Raw genomic sequence first — 9,062 nt, 5'->3', positions numbered from 1 at the left:
ACAGGGAAGCACACTAAATGTGCATAAGCTCTCCTTACACTGATTTTATGGGGCTTATTCAACTTTGGTTGTAGTTCAGCGGTAGAACATCAGCTTTGCACACAGAAGGTCCAAGTCTCAATTCTCAGAATGTCCAGGTCGAGATGGGAAATCCTGGACAGCTGCTGCCAGTCAAGGTAGACAAGTGTGAGCTAGATGAACCAGTGGTCTGACCAATATAATGCCATTTCCAGTGTTCCTATGGCATTAAAAAAAAATCTGTTTCATTTTGGATTGTCATTCTGAATGGAGAATCCAGCTGTGCTACATCCACAGTTCCAAACAAACAGTGGGTTTCTGCATCCCGGCATTGGATTGGAGTTCTGATAGCACCAATTGCCTCTTTTAGTAGGGTAGGGGACTGAGCTCACTCCCTCTGTCCCTCCTAAACAAGTTTTTGGCAGTGTCCCAGCTTACACCATGGAACCTTCACTTGGATTAAAGGCCATTCTCAGGAGCCCATGGCCACTGTGCAGCACACTGAAGCATGCACATATTTCTGAATTTGGATTCAAAGATGGGATGAAACAAAATAAAGTGTGGGGGGGTGAATCTTGTTCAAAGTTTTTAATGGGTCTTGTTTTTATCTGTAAGGTGTCTTGAGGGGGAAAGGTGGCGTATAAATAAATGAAAAAGAAGAAGTGGTGGCTGTCTAATCCTGAAGGCATTTCCTCACCCTGAAGTATTTTCATTCACTTTTAATGACATCATCACATACTTAAATAATCTCATTGGTGCATTGTGCCACAATGTCATCCTGTCTACCTCATGATGTCCAATTGGCTGAGATCACCCATGTGACTTAGACAAGAAGAAAAAAGACAGCAGCAGCCAGGGGGAAATGGCTTCAAAGCAGCAGCAGCTATGGGAAACAATGAGAAGGATCAAAAAGGTGAAGATTTGTACTACACGTTTTCCAGGAATTATTTTTACCCCACCAGACTCACTGCTTTCAACCTGAAAATTGCAACTGGATAATATTTAGCCAGGATTGGAGAATATGGTTTCTGGGTTCCCGAGAATCCCCTGTGAGAGTTTCTGGACATTGTTTTGCAAATTGCATTGTAAAGCGGACTCCTTATCTGAACAAACCTGGCCACAGAGCCCTGTAGAAGTAAGCCTTACGTTCATCCAAACTTCTGACCAGCCAAACACTTTAGATATTAGGTATTTGAGGTTTCACTGTGTATGGATGTGAGAACAAGTTGGGCTTCCCCCTCCCTTGCAACACACCTTGTGATGCCAACAGCTCATATGATTTACAGTCTACCAAAACAGTAATTCACAATAACAGCAGCATGATGAGATTAAAAAATGTTCCTCGGCTGATGGTGAGAACTCACTGTTTGGCAGCACTGCCTGGAACATGAGATGAGACAATGAGCTGGAAATTGCCAAGCAAGCAAGAAGAAGCTCATCTATAATCATGTCTTTGGGAGAGTCAAGCATGCCTTTCTTCACATGGTGGGTTCTGTCCTTTCTCAAACAGAGACTAAGTGAAAAGCAATATGACAAATGGTATGATCCAGTGGAAAGAATATTGGACTTCAACCAATCAATCATGTTTATTGTTACAAACCAAAGATATACAGTGACAGCCAAGACAGAAACAATCACCCTGGTACAGTTTTTATTTCATTTTTTAAACCACAAATTGCTGTTCTCTGGGTTGCAGTTCCTGTCCAGATGTGTTCAAGGTATTACATTCTAGTAAATAATGTGGAAAATCCTAGGCAGCCTTGTTAGTGCGAAGGCATAATTTGGATTCATAAGAGTTTCTTATAACAACTTGGCAATACTGCAGTGACCACAGATTGATGCTGGAATACAGTAAATGTTCTTACTTGAGGAAAAGTTGAGACAAAGGCGTCCTATCTTTAAACTGCAGCCATAGATTTCCTGAGTGACCTCATTCAGGTCACTATTTTCACTTTGACTGCCAAACCAGTAACAAAATAAAAAAGAGAGAAAGATTTGGAGAGAACGTTGCCATGATTCTGGAGATATTATTTTTATTTACCATATTTTTCTGTCAATAAAATGCCCCCATGTATAAGATGCCCCCTATTTGGGGGGACTCAGATTTAAGAAAATGGGGGGAGGTGGCCCCATGTATAAGACACCCTCTAATTTTTGACATTATTTTTTAGGGGGAAAACCTAGTCTTACACACTGAAAAATATGGTAATTTCTATCCAAACTTAATTATTTGCATTTTTAAGCAGTGTACATAAAAAAATCTGCAGAAAATGGACAATAAAACAAAACCCTACCTTAAAATGCCTGCTAGAACAAAACACCTGAGGCAAGGAGGGTGCCTTTCTAATCTCATGGGGGGGGGGGGGTTTCCACAGGATTAGGCCCACTACACACTGCACACCACACAGAACACATGTTTTCTAGTAGTTATGACCCATGCATCAGAGCCTTGAAGGTTCTCCAACATGGAGATTCAACTAAACCGTTCTGCTAGCAGAATCCTATAAAATGATTTCTGCTAGTACATTGGGGCTTACCTCTCCTCCTCCAGTAAATCCCTGTGACACCCAAATTGGCTTGGACTGAAAGTTAGCCACCTCTGATATGTGGACTTGAATGAACATAGGGGGGAAGCATGCACAAGTGCGCTAATTCTGCCACACTGTGTTCATACCCAATGCCCTCCACAAGTTTAAAGATGATTGCAGCGGAAGAGCCTGCTGTACTCATGGAAGCTCCCATGCATTTTGGAACCCTGATTTTTCCAGGGTTCCAGAACACACCGAAGGCTCCGCAAGTCCAGGGGTCTTCCTTGCTGCAGGAAGCCTTCCTTGCTGCAGGAAGCCTTCCTTGCTGCAGGAAGCCTGATTTCTCAAGGCTAGCTGGTGCTGATGAGAGTTGTAGTCTGGAGGGCTCCGAAGGCTAGCCTAGAGAATCATCAGAGGATGCACCTGAATATGTTCTAGAATTAAGGAGGCAATGTGAGTAGTGATATTGTACTTTACTAGCCACAATATTTTAGAAAAATTTGATTACAGCATTATGGGAAACCCTACACTCTGGACATAGAATGGGCTACTCCTTCTAAAGAAAACAAAGAAAACTATCAAAGCTTAAATATGGTGCTTCAGGCTGATTTAGCCCCATTGACTAATAGCAGTAAATCCAGATTAACATTGTCTTGTCTGGGCTGTGGATTATGATTGCAAATGGAAATGGAGTTAATGAGTGTGTATCATGAGCTAGCTGCATCCTTTCTTAGTCAGCTGACACAAGGATAAACCATTGACCATTGCGTTTGGAAAATAAGCACATAATTAATGCACAGTGTAAAATTGAACAGCTAACAGATGGATTAATTACAGACTGATTGTATGTCTGTATATATGTGTGTGTGTGTCACTGCTAACAAGAGACTATGACAAAGTTATTTTGAGATACGGATTTGATTTTGCAAAGAACTCAGGATATTTGCGAGGTTACTGAAAACTGTGCTTCCCCAATGAAAGTGTTAGCAAGCAGTGAATGATTTAGAGTGTGCCTAATTAAAAACAGATACCCATACATAAAGACACAATGAGGGTAAACAAGTGGCAGAGACCAGATTTGTTTCTAATAAATGTGGAGGCAATCACAACACAATGCAAAGACTCCCAGCACAAGGGGCAAAGTATCAGACATGCAATAAAAGCAAACTCTTTGAGAGAAATGTGTTTTCCTCAGCACAAATTGAGAATAGAGACAAAAGCAAAATACATTAATGAACATGCAGCTGTAAGATAAAGGCCTGGTGGTGGTGATGGTGGTGGCGATGGTGGTGATGATGATCACGCAGAAACAAACTTCTTGCTTGATTCTTCCCCGTGAATGTACAAAACAGGACTTGACAACAGATTGCTTTGTGACACTGGGAATAAATGAACAAAAATTGAATTTCAAAACAGATCTCAACGCTGAATGCAGCATAATCACACAGCCAGCAGAGACAAAAAGATTAGTGATTGCCCACTGTTAGCACTGCAAATTAGGCTTGTTTCACAAAACAAGTCCGTGCTACAAAGCTATGCTGGCATGACAGGGTAAGGACAGATGCCACTCATAGTCTGAAAAGCAGCAAGGCAGGGAATTTCATGTGCAGTTGGGTTAAAGAGGAGTTTGCAAACACAGATAATCCAATCGGTCTGAAACCTTTCTAGCAGTAAGAACAGAAGAGGCACTCTTCTTGATAGCACACTATACGGAACAATAACTCATTGGCTTCTTCATGATCCCCCACATTGCAAGGATGTATCTGCATTCAGAGTGTCGCATTATGGTTTATAGTTCTGCACTTATGCCATAGTCATTAGGACCCATGCAACGCATTAGTTTTCAGATGCAGTAAGTGGTAGATAGAAGAGAGCTTCAAGGATTTAATGGTTCACAATGACCTAAAAACGCATAATGTCATTGTACATAAATATATTCGCGTACGCCCCCCGCCTTATTTTCTAACCCATTAACTGAATTTGGTATCCTTCTCAAAGTTATGACAAAAACAACAGTCTAAACTCAGGTAATGCAAGTTCTCTTTTTAAAATTATGTTTGTATTTTGATCACAATCAGCATTTGCCAAACATTTACCAATGATGAAAAACTCAAGCAGCAGGAATCTCAAACTCCAATTCTCGGACCTACTTTTGTTGTTGATTATACCATTAAACAGTGAAGCATTATAGGATACAAGTTGACTGGAAAGTTTGCTTGCTAGCAAGATCCACATATGTTCTATAGGATGGACGTCTTTAAAGTTTTTAGACCTGAACTTTCCTTTAACCCCAAACTGTGACAAGGCACCCACTTTTAATATTATCAGTTTCTCTGTCTGTTTGCCTTTTTTTCCTTCTTTCTGTCTCTCTCCATCATTCTCCTTGTATTAAACAGCACAATCATAGACATCGACTTGGAAGTCTTACTGAAGTAGTACATACAGGAATGCTATTGGTGTAGCCCACCTTTATATTATTTATTGGTCATTATTGCATCCCACCCTTTCTCCCAAAAAGGAACATAGAGAAGCTAGCAACATAAAACAATGCATTAATCATAAAAACATATAAAACATCAAACAGATCCACATCCATAAAAATAGCAGCAGATACTACCTACCTAACACCAATCACACCCAAAAGGACTGGGCAAACAGGCGAGTTTTCAAAATGTGCCTGAACACAGCTGAAGTATAACCTGATTTAACTTGGGACAGATTTCCACAGACATGGTGCTACCACTAAGAATGCCCTGCCTTGTGTGACAATCCTCATGTGACCTTAGATCAGGATGCCAGCAGCTTCTGCAACTTCACCCACCACTTGAAAACTAATGTCGTAAATCAGAATCTTTCTTTTGTGTTCATATGTTTCATTCAGCTGCATCATGGCTAGTAATGTCTCCAGCATTCAGGAGCACTAGGCTGTTATCAAATGAAAAATTACACCGACTGTCCTGGCTGGAAATCAGACTAGATAGATAGATAGATAGATAGATAGATAGATAGATAGATAGATGAGAGAGAGAAAAAGAGAGAGAGAGAGAGAGATGTGTAATAAAAATTAATAACCCACATTTCTCACTCCAAGGGAGGTCATTCAAGGTGGCTAGTAAAGCAAAGAAAACAATTATAAAATCATGGAAAATGCAGTAAATAAATAAATAAAAATAGCATCACATTAAAAAAAAAGTTGTTATAAAACCAAAGAGAGCTAGAACAGAACTAAAAAACTTAGTTGTCACAGCAAAATTAAAAACTGGTCGGGAAGAAATGTCTTCAGGTGTTGGCAGAACACAGGCTGAAATGCTACGCAAACAGGAACGCAAACTCTGAATCCTTTTGGCATCATTCGGACATTATATGGAAGGCTGGTGTATTTGATGGCTTGCATATTTGTAAATAAGTTCAGTATCATCAAGGGTGGTCCATAGCGCAGTGAAGAGCATCTGCTGGACATGCAGAAGGTCCCAGGATTAATTCTAGGTAGGACTCTGGGAGATCCTTGACTAAAATCCTGGAGACACATTGCCAGCCATGGACCAATTCTCTGATTCAATATAAGGCAGCAGCTTCTTGTGTTACTACAAAATTCCAGAAGCTTACAGTGATCTCTCCTCCCAAAGGAAATCAAACACAGAAGAGTGCTGTCCCAGAAACATCCCACCACTTGGGGTGCCGAGAACAAGGAACAAGTTTTTAAAGATTCTGGAAAATATCATGTGAACAGAAATTTGCTTATGCAATTGAATTTCTTCTGCCTGCAGCCCACTGTGACATCAGATCTGTTCAGGGGGGAGTCCTCCAACCCCCCAGAGCAAATTTTGGGTGCATGGGAAAGAGCAGGATCAGGAAAGGAAGAGGAATTTCTGTGTGTGGAACTCCAGTTTGCTCACTGACAGACAAAACCAGATGTCACCCTCTGTTATTTTACAGTTCCAGTAAAAATCACCAATAGTGGCTTCGATTGACTGTACAGTGGTACCTCTGCTTACGAACTTAATTAGTTCCGGAGGTCCCTTCTTAACCTGAAACCATTCTTAACCTGAGGTACCCCTTTAGCTAATGGGGCCTCCCACTGCCGCCGGTGCACAATTTCTCTTCTCATCCTGAGGTAAAGTTCTTAATCCGAGATACTACTTCTGAGTTAGCGGAGTCTGTAACCCGAAGTGTTTGTAACCCGAGGTACCACTGTATTTATTCATAAGCCTCCCTACAATCTCTGGTGTGTGTGTGTGTGTGTGTGTGTGTGTGTACTCATAAGTAAATTGATAAGTAGAATGGTGAATAGATAGCACTCAAGTCAGTGAAAACTGACCCAGGATTTATGTCAGTGGAATTAATTTTTTCCAACCTTTGACCTGAATGAAGTTTTTAAAAGAGGGGATTTAGGAGAAAATCCATTATCCTTGTTGCCCATTCTCTAGTCCTGTGTATCAGTAACTCTACAATGTGCATATATCTCAAGAAAGAAAATGGTAAAAAAGAAACCTTCCCTTTTCCATTTTATTTTTGTTCCACTAACCCTGCAAGCTAAACATGTTCCATTTATTTTTAAATTAAGTGAAAATTAGCCAGGTGTGTTAGATAAGCTTTCTATACACAGGTCTAAATATTGACAAAGGAAGATGTGTCACTGGAAAAATCATCAGTCTAGCAATTATCACGTTAGCATGTTAAGTAGGATAAGATGTGAAACTTCCAAATGTGTCAATACAGATTATTTCATTTCCACCAGTTATCAGCTATACTGTGAACATCAGTGCCTTGATGTATACTCAGCGGCAGGTCACCTCCTGCAAGCAAATGCTCTCCACGCAGGAGGTGGAATTGCTGGGGTCAGACTGAAATCATGAATGTTCTGCAGCCCCAAACACAATGTCAAGCAGAGAATTATTGCAGAACATACCATCAAGCAGGAGTGAAGTAATCTTCATCCAATCAGCCTGCCTACCACTGTTTTCTTTAATGAATTCTCACCGTTTCCGTATTGTGTTTTAAAATGTACATCCTCATTGCCCAGTTGTCAGTCATGTCATGTTTGTTAGCTATATCATCCTTTGTGTTTTTTCTTTCCCTAGAGTAATTCATAAGTCTGTGTAGAGCAGATAAACAGTGAAGAAATGAAATGGTGTGAACAGTTTGCTGCAGTTTTCTCCCTACTGCTTGGGAGAGAAGATTCCACAACACTGCTTCTTTCTGGGAGAACGGGCTGCCCTGCCCTGCTATAAGTGAGGGACTCGTTTTGCACTGGCATGATTCATTGGCTGCGTACACCACATGCATTTAAAGCACATTACTTCCTCCAAAGAATCCTGGGAACAATAGGCACCAACTCTATGGTGCCAAAGTATGCAGGGATGGGGCTGAGCCACCACAAACTTGAGGGGCCGGGCTTCCCCACAGCAGTGGAGGGCCTCACCGAGCCTCACAGTCTCAAACCGATGCATATGAAGCAGGCCCAAAAGGGATCCCTTAGACCTGGAGGCAGTCCTACCAGAGGCAGCTTATAGCTACCATTTGGCCTATACAGTGGTACCTCAGTTTTCGAACATCTCAGAAGTCAAACATTTTGGTTTTCGAATGCCAAAAACCTGGAAGTAACTGCTTCAGCTTTCAAACGCTTTTCGGAAGTTGAACATGCCACACTGCTTCTGTATTGAGTTTTCCGTAAGTAAATGCTTCCATAAGTAAATGCTTCGGTTTTTGAACGTTTCAGAAGTCGAACGGTCTTCTGGAATGGATTACATTCAGAAACCAAGGTACCACTGTAGCATGTAGCCAGCTTCAAAGACAAGATGGATACTGGTGATTAAATGCCCCAAAATGCCACATCTAAAATGTGTTTATTGGGATGAGGACATGTGCAGAATTCCTAATGATTCTCTCATTTAAACACACACACACACCAGGGCATGGAGAATAATGAAAGCACACAGCCAAGTTTGGGAATAAATGATTGTTAAATTAAATCCTGCAATGATAACATTTGAGCCCTCCATGCACAAGTTCCAAAAAAACACAGGCAACTCTGTTCTTTTATAATTACTAATTGTGTGGCCCATTACTTTTTCACACATCCTTTGAAAGAATATAATTGAGGCAAAAACGAAAGAGTATGGTTTAGTTGTTCAGATTCCCTAATTTTGCGAAATCAAACTGATGTGCTTTCAGAACTCCCCAGAGTTTTTGCCCCTCTATTTTCCATCCCAAAAAGCAAATTTGGGAGCAGGTAATGCACCTGTCCAGAATCAGGGGTGGGCAGGGATGGCGACATTCTGAGACTTGGTGTATATTTGGCCCATCCTCTGCCAAAGACCCTCACAAATGCACCAACATTTAGGAGATTAAAATTCCATTTGGATGGATAGAAATCTCTAATATATAGAAAAAGCACCTGCAGTGTACAGTGGTACCTCGGGTTATATACGCTTCAGGTTACAGACTCCGCTAACCCAGAAATAGTACCTCGGGTTAAGAACTTTGCTTCAGGATGAGAACAGAAATCGTGCTCTG

The 9,062-nt window shown here is 41.0% G+C and overlaps 1 long non-coding RNA gene across 2 annotated transcripts in view; it reads right to left on the bottom strand.

Moving 5' to 3' along the window:
• Positions 1-3,611: 3,611 nt before the first annotated feature.
• Positions 3,612-9,062, bottom strand: part of LOC308596106 — a 39,441-nt gene continuing 33,990 nt past the window's right edge. For both annotated transcript variants that reach the window (XR_014012318.1, XR_014012319.1), the window contains exon 5: positions 3,612-3,925. This is a non-coding gene — a long non-coding RNA (uncharacterized lncRNA). The remainder of the gene's footprint in view (positions 3,926-9,062) is intronic.

This window comes from Podarcis bocagei (assembly GCF_964188305.1).
Source record: "Podarcis bocagei genome assembly, chromosome: 1".
NCBI classification, from domain to species: Eukaryota; Metazoa; Chordata; class Lepidosauria; order Squamata; family Lacertidae; genus Podarcis; species Podarcis bocagei.
This window is presented reverse-complemented; position numbering and strand designations above follow the sequence as displayed.